General features: G+C 40.0%; 1 long non-coding RNA gene across 3 annotated transcripts; it reads left to right on the forward strand.

Annotated features, from left to right (window-relative positions):
• Nucleotides 1-36: 36 nt before the first annotated feature.
• Nucleotides 37-14,042, forward strand: LOC112644172 (uncharacterized). 3 transcript variants are annotated; one of them, XR_003126203.3, is made up of 6 exons: nucleotides 37-786; nucleotides 2,417-3,128; nucleotides 8,727-8,858; nucleotides 10,451-10,565; nucleotides 11,796-11,956; nucleotides 13,954-14,042. It is a non-coding gene; the product is annotated as an uncharacterized LOC112644172 (long non-coding RNA). The 3 variants fall into 3 exon arrangements; XR_003126206.3 differs by lacking the exons at nucleotides 8,727-8,858; nucleotides 10,451-10,565; nucleotides 11,796-11,956; nucleotides 13,954-14,042 and adding an exon at nucleotides 7,983-8,289; XR_004811274.2 differs by lacking the exons at nucleotides 8,727-8,858; nucleotides 10,451-10,565; nucleotides 11,796-11,956; nucleotides 13,954-14,042 and adding an exon at nucleotides 6,915-7,976.
• The last annotated feature ends 219 nt before the right edge of the window (nucleotides 14,043-14,261 follow it).

Below are 14,261 nucleotides of genomic sequence, written 5' to 3' on the forward strand. Positions count from 1 at the left end.
GCTGCCAGTGCCGCTAAATATCTGGGCTAGCCCCGCCCACCCTTCCGCTCTAAACCGGCTCCCTAGCTATTAAGATGTTTGCCTGAGGCTTTCTGGGAAGTCGCGTGGCTGGTCTCGCGCGAGGATCTGGCGGCTCCGCCCTCCGGCCTTGAGCTGCCGCCTCACCCCGGGTGACGGTAGGCAGTGGGCGGGGTGTTTGTCAGGCCGTGAGGTCTTGCTGGCCGCATGGTGGAGTTTGCGGGAGGCTCGACTCTCTCTGAGGGTACGCTTTGGACCTCTCTGTCGATCCCACCTTTTGCTTGTTTGGTCTGTTCTTTCTGTGGCGCTGACTCAGACCGGAACAAAGACCCAGTCTCACGCGGAGGAAAAAGACGGGGAGGCTAGCGGGCTGTGTGTGATCGCACACCGAGTCCCCGGTGACCAGTGGGCGCCGAGTTTCTTCTTAGACGTCTTAACTGCAAGTGTCGCTTTCGCTTTGCTATAAAATGTGCCGAACGCACTTCTGTAGTAGAAAAATGGCCATGAGCTAAGTCCCTTTCCAGAGTGGCGTCAGACCAACTCCGCTACCCCTGACGGAGTTTGCGCCGCGGTGTTCCTCGGCTCGGGCTGTCTGTCCGGCTTTGCATCGGAGGGTGGTGCTGCTTTCATCGCCGCGCTGCTAGAGAGCATCGCCACTTAGGCGCCTCGGAGCGTCGGCACGGGCGTAAAAATAATGCAGAATACGAAGCATAATGATCGTTTGTGCCGGCCGAGAAACAGCCCAGTATAGCTTGGTCCGCCAAAAATGTAAGTCAGATTATAAATAGGCAAACCGCGTTTGATTTGGACAATTTCAAATAAGAGCCGTACTGCATTCTCTATTAATACTTATCTGGGCTGCACTTTCTTCCTAAGGGCCTAAAACCCTTATTACTTTGATGTTTGGGGACATAAACTACCTGAAAGGGTCTCAAAGTTGTAATCAGCAACCAGTCTTGTGTCCGTTAAAAGCCAGTGTTGGGCCCCAGTTGTGAATTTAACGTTGGGCTTAGGGCATTCTCTCCTCACAGTATGATTTACCAGCTCAACTAGAAAAAAATACCTCATTTGCATGGGTTAAAATCTCAGTTTTCTCTCACTGTGCAGCCTGCCCCTCACCCCACCGCCACTACCACCACCATCTGAATATGGAAGTAGTAATCTTTGGTCTATGTGGTACACTGGTAAGTCCCAAGCATTTAGTAAGTGCTCAGTAAGTATTTGTTGAATGGATGAGCTATATATTAAAAGAAAAAAACCCTAACCATTGATACCTCAGTACAGCACGACTACTCTGCATGTATAGGGAGTAGAAAGTTGTTTAAAGGTTTTAATCATAGGTATGACATCGATTTGAAAAAGACTTTTAAGTTGCTGTGTGAGAAATAGTTGACATTGGGCAGCAAGATCAGTTAGGATGTTCTTTTAATAGTTTAAGTGATGTAATGATGATTGTGGTGAGAAAAAGAATTGTAAATATATTTTAGAAATGAGATTGACAGGTCCTCCTGAGGGATGTTAGGAGTTTAGAGAAAGGGAGGAAATAGTGTTGCTGCCTAGGTTATGGCTTTGATTAACTGGGTGGATTTTGGCATGTTTTAATAATTGGGAAGATTGAAGAGAATGATAGGAAAGGGAAGAATGAATAGGTTGGGAAATAGAAAGGAAATCAGGAATTCCATTTTTTTTTTTAAGATGTTATTTATTTAGAGAGAGAGCATGCACAGGAGCACGGTGAGGGGCAGAGGGAGAAGGAAAGGGAGAGAATCTCAAGCAGACACCTTGTAGAGCCAGAAGCAGGGCTTGATCTCTTGACCCTGAGATAACAATGTAAGCAAAACCAAGAAGCCAGATGCTTAACTGACTGAGCCACCCAGGCACCCCATTTTCAATATGTTAGGTATGAGATGTGTGTGAAACATGAAAGTAAAAAGGCAAGGTATGGAGTTAAGCATGTGGGTTTGCAATTCAAAGGAATGTTCTAGCTTGGAGATAAAATATAAAATGATACTTAAAATCACAGGATAAAAGATGTAGAGAGATAAGAGATGACCTGGGACTGAACCCTAAAGAATCCCAACATGTAGAGATTTGTTAAAAGAGGAGGAGGAGAAAAAACAACTAGTGATGGGATGCCTGGGTAGCAGTCAGTTGAGCAATAGACTCTTGGTTTCAGCTTAGGTCGTGATCTCAGGGTCATGGAACCAGGCTCTACGCTAAACTTAGGGTTTTCTCTGCCTCTCCCACTCATCTCTCTCTGTCTAAAATAAATCTTTTAAAAAGAAAAAAAACAGTTGGTGAAATAGGAAATAAGTGAAATCAAGTGTACTGGTTATCTGTTGCTGCATAACAAATGACCCCAACATCTAGTAGCTTAAAACATTTATTTTTTTCACAGTGCCTGTGGGTCAAGAATCTGGGAGAGGTCATCTGGATGATACTGGCTTAAGGTCTCTCATAAGGTTGCAGTTAATCTATCAGGTGAGACTGCGGTCACCTGAAGTCTGTGGATTCACTCCAAGATCACTCAGTGTTGTTGGCAGGAGACCTCAATTCCTTGTCACATGGACTTCTCCATGGATGCCCAGTGTCCCCTTACATGATAGATGGGATGGTGCCCACCCAGAGTAAATGATCCAAGCAAGGACTAGCCCAAGACAAAGCTGCAGTCTATTATAACCTAATCTCAGAAGTGACACACCATCACTCTGCTGTATTTCACATGGACCAACCCCTGGTACAGTGTGGAAGGAGAATACACAAAGGTGTGAATACCAGCAGGTAGAGATCATTGGGGACCATCTTGGAGGCTGACTATCACATGAGGAGAGACAAGTGCTTCAAGTGTGTGAGGTAAAAAAAAAAGACAAAGGACAAAATATCCTTATGTGCAATTTTGCCTGCAGGAAACACTGAGAGAATATAGTAACTACGCCCACCTGAACTGAGCCAGGTAGGCATACTGACAGAAGCACTTCATAGATCTACCAGCTGCTTCAATTTGTGCCCATCTACTTCTCACGTTACAACAGTCCATTTGATTTTAGAAACTCTCCTACCACTTCAAAATAACAAGTTTCCTGATACCCACTTCCACAAGTAAACTTTAGGTAATTTTAAGATAAAATACTATACTAATTATAGTACTTCTGTATTTCTTAGCCATCTCCACTCCTATTTTTATTAGATTCCTTTTTTTTTATGTGTAACTGATTAAATTTTTGAGTGTCATATCCCAATCCTATTTTTCCACAAATCTTGTGGTATTTGTCTTGTGATTTTGCATAGCACAGTGATTTTTATGAACACGTATGTTACATTAAAGCAAAACTGTATAATATTCAGTATATAGTCCTAATTCTAACAGGAAATTGAAGCTTAGAGAGGTAGAGTATCTTGCCAAAAGTCATATGCCTGTTAAGTGGGGAATTCAGATTTTATCAAAGATCTATCTGGCTCTAAAAACCACCTTGTTTCTACAGCAGTATTTACCTACATGAACAGTTAAAATAGGGGAAGGGAAGGAAAAATAAAATAAGATGAAAATAGAGAGGGAGGCGAACCATGAGAGATGCTGAACTCTAGGAAGTAAACAGGGTTGCTGGAGGGGAAGTAGGTGACAGGGATAATTGGGTGATGGGCATTAAACGGAGGGCACTTGAGGGGCACCTGGGTGGCTCAGTGGTTGAGCATCTGCCTTTGGCTCAGGTTGTGATCCCAGAATCCTGAGATCAAGTCCCACAGCAGCCTCCCTGCAGGTAACCGGCTTCTCCCTCTGCCTATCTCACTCTCTCTCCCTCTCTCTCTCTTTCTCTCTGTCTCTCATGAATAAATAAATAAAATCTTTAAAAAATAAACATATGAATTACCTGCACAGAAAGCATATGCACGTCAACTTTCCAGAGATAAACAATTGTGTTAAACATTTTCTTTTTTTTTTTAAGATTGATTGATTGATTGATTGATTGATTTATGATAGAGAGAGAGAGAGAGGCAGAGACACAGGCAGAGCAAGAAGCAGGATCCATGCCGGGAGCCCGATGTGGGACTTGATCCCAGGGATCCCCAACAATTGTGTTAATGTCAAAAATGATTGAATTTTGAAAAGTAGGCAAAGTCAGCTTGATGAACTGTGATGCCATATTTCAGTTTGTTAATCCCATTTTTAATCAAGATAGGGATTAAATGATCGGTGCCACAACTGAACCTTCTGTGTGCCTCCAAACATTTAGTCATGATCAATTTAGAGAAATGCCTGACTCTTGCTTCATGAAACTGAAAGGATTTAAAGACCAAATATATGGGAGCGGGACAAATCTTAGTCAAGTATTTAAGTTTCTGGGAGTCCTGAAATAAAGTCACATCATGAACAAAATTCTAGCTATCTTTGCAAATGACTTGTGCCTTCCAGTATACATTATATGATCTTATACAGTATCATATTAAATTTATCTTGAATGTTGGTAAAATGATTTTACCTTGAATCCATTTACCATAGATGTGCTATAAGCATTATTAGAGACCCAACAATTTTACTCTCCATCCTTTAGTCATTATAAAGAAAACTCCATTCAAATTTTCTTTTACACCGCTCCCTGCAGCCTTGTGTCTGCCCTGCCCCCAGCGACCCCACCTCCAAGGCGGGACCAATAAACGGTTTGGAGGCCACAAAAAAAAAAAAAAAAAAAAAAAAAATTTATTTTACAATGAACTAGTGAAAAATTTTATAATGAGAATATAAATCTATAATCACTTTGCAACTGATCTCAATACAGCATGAAATTTTTTTCTTTTTTTTTTTCATGGAAAGGACAAGGCCTTCCCTTAACTATTTTTTTTAAGATTTTATTTATTTATTCATGAGAGACACAGAGAGAGAGGCAGAGACATAGGCAGAGGGAGAAGCAGACTCCCTCCAAAGGGCCTGATGCAGGACTCAATCCAGGGACCCCAGAATCACGCCCTGACTCAAAGGCAGACACTCAACCACTGAACCACCCACCCAGACGTCCCTCCCTTAACCACTTTATTTTCTAATAGTCTTATATTCAACAGCTCTTGTTTACCTTAGGAACAAAATACTATGTTTTGTTTGTAAAAAAATTTGTTTATTAGCATTTTTATCAAAGCTAAAAAACCAGCTGTAAGATGCACTATTATTTTAGTACCAGTAAGAAAGAAAAAAATCCTGCTCATTAATAGTGTTCATCAGTTACTGTATACATCTCGGTTTGGGTTGTTAAAATATGCAAAAATATGCATCATAAAAGTAATGTAATATGGTATTTGATTATATCATAAAGTTAAATTTTTAGTGTTCATATAACTATAGCAATTACAGATGAAACATACTCCTCACAAATTTGTCATGAGTTTATTTCAATTTATAGATTTCTTTGATTCAGAACAAGTCTTCTATGTAAGTTAAAATATAAAGAACCAGGCAGCCCGGGTGCCTCAGCGGTTTAGCGCCGCCTTCAGCCCAGGGTGTGATCTTGGAGACTGGGGATTGAGTCCCGCGTCATGCTTCCTGCATGGAGCCTGTTTCTCCCTCTGTCTGTGTCTCTGCCTCTGTGTGTGTGTGTGTGTGTCATGAATAAATAAATAAAATATTTAAAAATATATATATAAAAAGCCTTCTAAGAATTCATAATTCTTTACTAAATGCTATCTAAAGAAGAAAACGTGAAAGGAGCCAAGTTTTTGAAAAACTGCATGAATTGTGGAAACAAAGCCACAAGTGAGTAAGTTAAAATAGAGTAACCAGAAATCAACTCGTTCTATACCCTGGAAATGGTAAAGGAGTTAAAAACAAAACAAAATAAAAAGCTACAAAAGTAAGAAAACCGATCCTATGGAAATGACTAAAAAGAAGAGGGGGAGAGAGAAAGAGAGAAAAACTCTTAAGCCAAAGATACAATTAGGGAAGTTACTTAAAAATATTTGAAGAAATCTGGCTAGGTAGCTAGCTTTCTTTGCTTCTCTAGAAAAGTGAAAAGGGATCAATTTGAATAGCAAATAGACTTATTCTTGGCATTAAGGATTGAGGATGGGATGGTGGAAATGGAAAAAATGCATAAAGTACTATGCACCACATACTGTGATAGTAATTAATGTTCAATATTCACAAACAACGCTCCAAGAAATGTATTAGCACTCCATTGTATTTATGAGGAAACTGAACTTTTTCAGGATTAAAAATTCATCCAATAGCTAACAAATGGAAGAGCCAGCATTTTAACTCAAAGTTAAGTTTAACTCAAAGTCTGTGTCCTTTCTACTACTTTTTGGCTGAGAATTTGCAACATTGGAGTGGGAGATTGTAAATTCCATTCTTGTGTGGATGTGTTGGAGATTTTTTTTTTTTTTTGAAAACTCAAACAAGGTCTTTATTTATTTATTTTTTAAGATTTTATTTATTTATCCATGAGAGACACAGAGAGAGAGGCCGAGACACAGGTAGAGGAGAAGCAGGCTCATGCAGGGAGCCTGATGCAGGACGGGACTTGATCCCGGATCTCCTGGACCATGCTCTGGGCTGAAGGCAGTTGCTAAACCACTGCGCCACCCAGGGATCCGATGTGTTTGAGATTAAGTCAAAAGCACTTTGGGGAAATATTTTATGAGCAATTATGCTTAGAAGCAGTACAAATAGATGTCTTCCAAATTACTAAGAAGCTCTAACCTTTCAGAAAGCTAGCCTGTTCTTTGTCCCTTTATTTGAGTAGTTTAGGAGAAAGATGGGTTGAGCCAAAGAGGCCTGGATTTTTCCCTTGTTTAATATTATATGCTCACTTATCATCTCGTTTTTGAAAATGGCCTGTCTTCTAAAAGCAAGGTCAGTATTTGCTAGTTTTGAGATAGAGGTTTTCATCGTGTTTTCATCATTTATTTAGCCCTGTACTCTACAACATCAACATCCTGATTAATAAAATGAAGCAATGAGAGGAGCCCAACTCTAAAACAGCAAAGGTTTTATGGCTGCTCAGCACCTAGAGGAAAATAATCACTGAACTTCAGAGCAAAAATTATATGGGCTTCGTCCCTGTGAAAATTGATGTGGGAAACAAAAGCAGAAGAGAAACTGTTAAATTTCCTTATTCCCTACAGCCCATCGACAAGTCATTAAAACAAGCAGAGTGACATTCCTCTAGGGACTCAACTGCCTCGATGTTAGAACTTTGCTAAGGGCAAAAGGCAATCTTAGCCCAATCCCCAGGATCCTGTAAATCTTCTTTAACATATAAAAATTGCTTTAGAAATTTCCTTTATGCTATATGTTGGCAAATTGAACTCCCAATAAAAAAAATTTAAAAAAAAAAAGAAATTTCCTTTATCTCTAAACCCCACAAGATATGTGTTGGCAATCATCCCCCAAGCATATGTATTTTCTCTGAAGGGTCTCATGACTCAGGTTTTATTACACAGTATATTACACAGTAGTAAATGACTTTTTCCCAACAATAGCTAACATCCTCAAGGTCCTGGAAACGTTGCTTCCAAAAATTAGAGATTTACACTATCCCTAACCCCCTCCTACCTTGAGAGTGTATATAAGAGGCCACCCCTCATGACCCCAGTGCAACTCTTCCTGTGCACAGGTCCTGTCCCCATGCTTTAATAAAATCATCTTCTCAAGAATTATTTATTGGCCGTCAACTTTGAACCCTGACTTTTTTTCCTACATCAAAAATTACAAAGAGAATACAATAAAAACAAAGCTTCTTTGGGGGCAGCCCGGGTGGCTCAGCGGTTTAGCGCCGCCTACAGCCCAGGGTGTGATCCTGGAGACCCGGGATCAAGTCCCACGTCAGGCTCCCTGCATGGAGCCTGCTTCTCCCTCTGCCTGTGTCTCTGTCTCTGCCTGTCTCTCGATTAAATAAATAAAACCTTAAAAAAAAAAAAAAAGCTTCTTTGGAAAACTTCAAGAAGACAAGGTTGTCTTTTTTATCTGTTAATCCTAGTAAGAATTGCTAAAGAAGAAGAAGAAGAAGAAGAAAGAAGAAGAAGAAAACAGAAAAAGAAAGAAAGAAAGAAAGAAAAAGAAAGAAGAAAGAAAAAAAAAAGATCCTTAAAAAAAAAAATCTTGTTAAAAAAATTATGTGGGATACCTGGGTGGCTCAGCGGTTGAGCATCTGCCTTCAGCCCAGGGCATGATCCTGGAGTCCCAGGATCGAGTCCCATATCGGGCTCCCTGCATGGAGCCTGCTTCTCCCTCTGCCTATGTCTCTGCCTCTATCTCTGTGTGTCTCTCATGAATAAGTAAATCAATAAAAATCTTAAAAATTATGTGTATTTGTTTAAAAATAGACTACAGGAATTAACCTCAAAATGATACCATATTTCTACTTGGGTTGGCGACATTATAGGTTATTTTTAAACAATTTTTTCCCTTTGCTTTTCTGCATTTAATAAAATTTCTACAATAAGCATTACTTTTAAAATAAACTTCAAATTTTAGATTACTTAATTTTATTTAAATTATAGAAGATCTTGAAGAGTTAAGAACTAAGCAAAGATGTTTTTTGTATGTGGTACTTATAAATCATGTCAAAGCTCTAACAAAGAACCACAAAATGCCTGTTACTAAATCATGTTCTTTAATAAATCTAATTCTAAATTACTGTGAGGGAGATATTTGCTTCCAGAAAGAATTTTTAAGTTTGTTTCTTTTTTTTTTTTTTCCTTTTTTCCTGGTTGCCCTGCAGTCTTCTGTTTTCCTACATGAATCTTCTCTTGAGCAATGAAGGAAAATACTGTAGTTCAGTGAGAAAACATATGTTAAATTGTTTGCTTCCATTTAAGAGGAATTTATAGGGACACCTGGGTGGCGCAGTCAGGTAAGTGACCCACTCTTGATTTCAGTCCAGATCATGATCTCAGAGTCCTGAGATTGAGCCCTGCATGGAGCTCTGCATTGGGCTTCCTGCTCAGTGGGGAGTCTGCTCAAGATTCTCTTTCTCCCTCCTCCTCTGCCCCTCCCCACTCTCCAAAAAGCAAATAAATAAATCTTTTAAAAGGATCTTATATCCTGAATTCCAACCAGCCATGATAGATAGGCCTAAAAATTGCTTGATCTTTTGCAAGACAATTATTTTTAAAATTCATTTTGTCACAGTGGAATCTGTTTAGTTAGGTTAAAAGTTAACACTACTGACTCATTTTTAAATTCAATTTTAGAAAAGATTGTAAAATCATAGACTTGACCTTTTCTTGTGTTTGACTTAGAGGGGAGGTCTCTGCGGGTTGTAGGCCTAGATCAAATAAGACAGAGGCAGGTCCAGGGGCCTCCAGGACAGAAAGCACCTGGGCCACCGAGGCAGCTTGTGGGAAAGCTAGCCCAGGGTGGTGGAAGGAGACCCAAACAAAGGAACTGCTGTGCATTTCAAACATGCACTCCCACAAGAGGATAGGAACTCCCAAGTTCAATGAACACTCTCAAGGGTAAGGGGTAGGGGTTAAATGAGACAGGTGAGACATGTTTTTATGTCCATGACAAAAAATAAAAAGAGTTTAATGTTATACTGTAGCTAGGTTAATTTCTGCCAACACTAACCTATACAGTAGCTTTGCCTAAACACAGAATGTCTAAGGAGATATTTCACGGAGATTTCAGGGAGATATTTCTGGCAACCGCATATGAGATGATCTGTTGCCCCCACAATGAGATGCTCATTGTTTGAAAATAAGTCCATTAACATGCTTAAAAATCATTCAGGAGCAGGAGCCATACATATATTTATCATTATTGGTCATTTGAAATTTATGCATAGGGATCCAGCTGGCAACCATCTGGTGTATAAAATTGAAGACTGAAGGGAAAAAAATCAAGTAAAAGTCACAGAAAAAATATAATTTAGTCTCCATATGTCTTTAATACATATTAAGTTTGTGAGTTAGTTGTTAGTGAAATGAGACAGATGTTCCATAATAGCAGAAACATATGTGGAATTTAACACAAAGGTAAGTTGAAATTTTACTCAAAAGCATATGTTGAAGGACAAAATGAAGAAAGTAACAATATCATAATTGACTGACAAATATACTAGGGAATATAGGCTAGGCTGTAGTAACAAATGACTCTGAAATACATCATGGCTCATATGCAGTAGAAGCTTTTTCTCAATTTTAAGGCAATTAGGACAGGTTAATAGATATTTCCTTAAGCAGTGATTCAGCGTCCTCAGCCATGTTGTGGCTCCTTTATGTCATAGAGCCCATGGATTAATTTCAAGGACACACAGGCCTCCGGATCCATGAGTAGAATTCAGAGCTGTCAGTATACTTGTATGGAGAAAATTACATCCCTTTTAACTCTGAACCAGAATTTATCATTTCTTTTAGTTATGAATGTAGGCCAAAACCTCAGAAGTATTAGCAGAACTTGTAACTTTGTGGCGAATAGAAATCACAGATATTTTTTGTTGTCAAGCTTCCAGATGATTGCTGTCACCTTGAATGCAGACTTTTGAAAGACTCTGAGCCAGAATCACCCAGCTAAGCTGCTTCTGACCCACAGAAACCAGGAGATAATATATGTTTTAGGAGTTAAGTTTTGGGGTAATTTCTTCTGTAGCACGAGATTATAAAGATACCCATATATTATCATATTACTAATTTTATAAATATTTTGAAAATTGTGTTCAATGTAGTTTATTTACTTTATAATTATACTATTTTATTGTATGTATTTTTAAAAACATGCTTGATGTAGGGATCCCTGGGTGGCGCAGCGGTTTAGCGCCTGCCTTTGGCCCAGGGCGCGATCCCGGAGATCTGGGATCGAATCCCACATCAGGCTCCCGGTACATGGAGCCTGCTTCTCCCTCTGCCTGTGTCTCTGCCTCTCTCTCTCTCACTGTGTGCCTATCATAAATAAATAAAAAAAAAATTAAAAACAAAAAAAAAAACATGCTTGATGCAATGGTGGCTGGAGATGTAGTCCTTGGTGAACAATATTTGCTAGCCATTGTTCCATACAGGGGGAGGATATATTTTAATAGATAGTACAAATGCCCAAATATTAAGCAGTAAAAACAATACTGCTAGAATAAAGTCTCTTAAAGCTAATTTGAAAAATAAACACAAATGAAAGAAGCAGCTGGTAATGACAAACCATATTCTGTGAATTGATTTTTATTCCAAGCGATAAGACATCTATAGATCTGAAGATGTAGAGAACTAATTTGAGTCCAGCATCTAGATCGGAAAATCAGAAGTGAAATCTTTCTTTGGTTGTCCTTAAAATAAATTTTGCAGGTCATGAAACATAGAGTTTTAATTTTTCTGAAAAATTCAGTAAATATTTGCTGAGAGCCTACCATGTAACAGAGACTATAGTAAGAACTGGGGGAAATGAGTTTGCCAAAAGTAAGACCTCTGCTCCCAGAGCTAATGCTGAGGGAAATGGCTTAGCCAAACTAAATCTATACCGTGTTCTCTGCGGAGTACTGGGGCATACATAACCACGGGGTGCTGACAGCAGAATTATTCACAATTATTTATTGCAACATGCCTTGGGCCAAAAACATGATATTAAATTGGAATGTCAGGCTCCAATTGTTAAACAGAGTAAGATTTCTTTGGGATCATTTATGGGGCCCCTGCCGGGATCCCTGAATCCAGAGTAAAACCATCCTTCAACATTCACAGAAAGCTTTCAAAAAAGTTTCCAGTCCTCTGCTGATGGGGGAGTGGCGAGGAAGAATTCTTACAGGTCCACCATAAGGTCCCATACTTGTAGTATCCTGTGAAAAATCAGTTATCCTGTGTTCCAGGATTTGTAAGCTGATGGATGACTCATGACTCCTGGAGAAAAGTCAGGACACAGGAAAACGGCTGGCATTAGCTCGTCACGCATCTTATTTAAGAAGATTAGGCAAGCCTATTTGTCCCTTGGACTGTGTCAGCCCCATACTCAGTTACATTTGATATGCAGGTAAGCAGAGTGAAGGTTGGCTCTCAGGCCCATTTGAACCTGAGGCTACAGGGATCCCTGGGTGGCGCAGTGATTTGGCGCCTGCCTTTGGCCCAGGGTGCGATCCTGGAGACCCGGGATCGAATCCCACATCAGGCTCCCGGTGCATGGAGCCTGCTTCTCCCTCTGCCTGTGTCTCTGCCTCTCTCTCTGTGTGTGTGTGACTATCATAAATAAATAAAGAAAAAAAAATATTGAACCTGAGGCTACACATTCCAAAGCAGACAATAATTTGTATGACCATCAGTCACAAGCAGAGGCCCCGCTGGAAGTTCCTTCGTAAAGTAGCACCTCTCTCCCCACTACACTCTCCTTCTGATCACCTGTCACTTTGTTATTTCTCCCCCTCAACAGCTCAGAGTTTCTAGTGCCATGTCTTCTCTCCCTAGTTAGCCAAGAGGATTATGCAAGAATTATATTCAGCTTTATAATGTTGAATATTCATTCGTCATTCAATATTTATTGATAAACTGTTCCTTGGGTGAAGTATATACTTAAATAAATGATGGGAAATGAATTATTAGACTGCTAACTCTGGGAAACGAACTTGGGGTGGTAGAAGGGGAGGAGGGCGGGGGGTGGGAGTGAATGGGTGACGGGCACTGGGGGTTATTCTGTATGTTAGTAAATTGAACACCAATAAAAAAATTAAAAAAAAAAAGGAAATGAATTATCTCATTTAACCGAAGTAACTTCACATCAACAAACTTCTACAGTCCATATTTCATTGAATCATCACTCTTTGTCATTGCATATATCAAAAAAAATAAGGGGGTGAATGATTATCTCAGTCTAATTAAAGAAACATTTGATTTTTTTTTAAGATTTTTTATTTATTTATTCATAGAGACACAGAGAGAGAATGAGAGGCAGAGACACAGGCAGAGGGAGAAGCAGGCTCCATGCAAAGAGCCTGACGTGGGACTCGATCCAGAGTCTCCAGGATCACGCCCTGGGCTGCAGGCGGCACTAAACCACTACACCACCGGGGCTGCCCGAAACATTTGATTTTTAAGAGCTCTTCGAAAGGATCTGACTCATAGAAAGATACTAATACTGGCATCCTGCCAGTTGATAGTATTTTGCTTCTGTGATAGGTAACCTATACCCTCCCTTCAATTAATAGTTTAAAGCCATGCTCCTCAAGTCTGGTGTCAACACTCTGGTGAGTTGCATTCAGAATGTAACTTTCTTATCACTAACGTCATGATATGACCTGAGATATTCCTTCCTCCTACCAGAGAAATGTGTCACCGTTCATCTCAGGTGATTCTAATAGAGCAAATGGTCCAGGGACCACCAGCAGCCGACTCACCTGGTGACTTCTTTTTGAAATTCAAATTCTTGGGTGCCTGGCTGCTAAGTGGTTGAGCATCTGCCTTTGGTTTAGAGGTGATTGGGGTCTTGGGATGGAGTCCCACATAGGGCTCCCCACAGGGAGCCTGCTTCTCCCTCTGCCTGTGTCTGCTTCTCTTTCTCTGTGTCTCAGGAATAAATAAAATCTTTAAAAAGGAAAAAAAGAAATGCAAATTCTCAAGTCCCACTACAGAACTACTGAATCAGAAACTCTGGGATGAGGCTCAGCAAGCCATGGTTCAACAAACCCTCCAGGTGATTGTAATGTACTTTCAGATTTGAGAACATTGTGATAGATTCATTCCCAGTTGATCAAATGATCCTTGTACTGTAAATAAGCTCAGGAAAAAATAAAATGCTCCCTAACACAATGGGCTAGTGCTATTATTTCAAAGGTAGAATAAAAGTCATGTTAATAGGAGAAATATAACAAGTCTGGAGAATGGAGGAGGCAGAGGCAGTTGTATGTTCCCCTAAGAAACTTGAGACAGGGAGGGAGGATTGGCTGTAGCCCTCACTGGTGTAAAGATTGAACTAAAACCTGTGCCATTTGTCCCCTGCAACATCTGCATGGGACCGGAGCTCTCCCCTCTTTCTTTCAGCGCCAGAGAAACATGGAAAAAGGGAATTCAGTCTCAGCATCTATCAAGGTTTACAGTTAATGGCATAAGAAGAAATCTAAGTTCTCCGGTAAGTGCGGGCAGAGGGAGGGGGTGAGTATAGCAGATAGCAGAGCATGAGAAGGAGTTATAAGCAAAGGTGGGGTGAGAATGGGGACGGGTTGGCAGTAAAAGGCTTCTGAAGCAAATTAGGAATTCCTCAAAGATCTGAGGGATTTTTAACTATCTGTAAAGTCACAGATTCCAGTTCATTCTAATTAAATTACTTTAGGAATGATTTTATAGTAGAG

The sequence above is a fragment of the Canis lupus genome, chromosome 1, assembly GCF_003254725.2.
Source record: "Canis lupus dingo isolate Sandy chromosome 1, ASM325472v2, whole genome shotgun sequence".
Lineage (NCBI taxonomy): Eukaryota > Metazoa > Chordata > Mammalia > Carnivora > Canidae > Canis > Canis lupus.